Below are 1578 nucleotides of genomic sequence, written 5' to 3'. Positions count from 1 at the left end.
GCTACCAAAAACGTGTTCTAACCCTAGCAAGAAGCTTAGCCACGTTTTTTGTCCTTAAGGGATCTATATATAGTGAGGCAATTAGGGTTATCTAACAAGGATACCCTAATTTGGATGCTTAAGCCCTAAGCAACCCATGGAGCCCTTTCCTTAAGGCCTTGGACGATTTCATATGGACTTCCCCCATAGAATTCGTCCACCTTATAATATAAGGCAATCCATGGCCCAAATTGCAATTATCTTATAATTACAATTCCAGTCCCTTAAGTTTAATTAATCTCTTTTAGTCACAAAACTAATTACTAATTAATTATTGACTAATATTAATTAAACAGTATGATTTCTCCTTTAATATATTATTCCCATAATATATTAATAAATCATATTTAATCCTTTCTATCCATAATTCATCCTACCAAGTTGCTTTGGTGAAGGCAACCCAAAAGGACCATGCACCATCGGGTCAAATACATACCAAAATAGTTATGGACTTAGAACTAATCCAACACTATAGAGGAACATGACATCCCGAGTTTTGTTATATATGAAAATACATTTCTTTAAGAAATGTTTTGATGAACTTTATTTTATCATGTTGTGTTTCGGGAACAAATTTTGCAACTCTTTTAATCAAAGGATTACTCTGAAATTATTTTAAAAAGCATAAATTAAACCGGTCTTTTCTGGTCGTAAATTTGGGGATGTCACAGTTAGTATCAGAGCATTAGTTTAAGCGAACTAGGAATTTGTAGGATATCTAGACTTAAACATAAAATGCTAAGTGAAGAGTGTGAGATAAGTGTTTGTTATATTTTAGACACGAGCACTTGTTTATTTTAGGAAAGATGCCTAAAATGCGTTTATGTGCTAAATGAAATATGTTTTCCATATATGATATTATTTGTTCTGATCTACGGTTTGTTGCCAACCGAATCTGGAGACTTTATGTGTTTAGGATTCTAAGCGTATGCCGACGGTATTAGAACTAGCATGTAAACGTTTCGGAGTGATATGGATGATTCAATTATCTATCGTGATTGAGAATCTAAATTCACCTTATTCGGTGTATAGATCGAAAATGGCAAGTACTAGAAGCGGAGTTGGAAACGCGAACGAAAACAGGAATCAACCACCAGTGATTGAGTGAGCACTTGTTGTAGCAACAACACTTAAACCAATGACAACGACTGGAGTACAAGCGATGATCCAAATGATGTTGGATCGTCAAATGGAAGAAACTAGATGTCTGCTTCAGCAGAATCGTGAAGAACCTTCAATTCCAATTAAACAGCCCGAATTGAATGAAGGGCATTCGGAAGGAGGAAACTTCAGTGGGATTGTTTGTCAAGCCAACCCACCGATTGTTAGGCAAAACAAACAGCATGGAGGAAATGATGGGTGTGGGTGCATGTACAAGGATTTCATGGCATCCAAACGACCATGTCTATCTAGAAGCTTGACGCCGGTAGAAGTTATGAATTGGATCTCCGAAATGGAGACGATGTTTGAAAGTTGCGAATGCAGCAACAAACAGAAGACCACTCTTGCAATCCCTCTGTTAAAATCTGGTGTGTTGAG

The sequence above is a fragment of the Lactuca serriola genome, chromosome 5, assembly GCF_051521515.1.
Source record: "Lactuca serriola cultivar US96UC23 chromosome 5, Lser_US96UC23_V15, whole genome shotgun sequence".
Classification (NCBI taxonomy): domain Eukaryota; kingdom Viridiplantae; phylum Streptophyta; class Magnoliopsida; order Asterales; family Asteraceae; genus Lactuca; species Lactuca serriola.
This window is presented reverse-complemented; position numbering follows the sequence as displayed.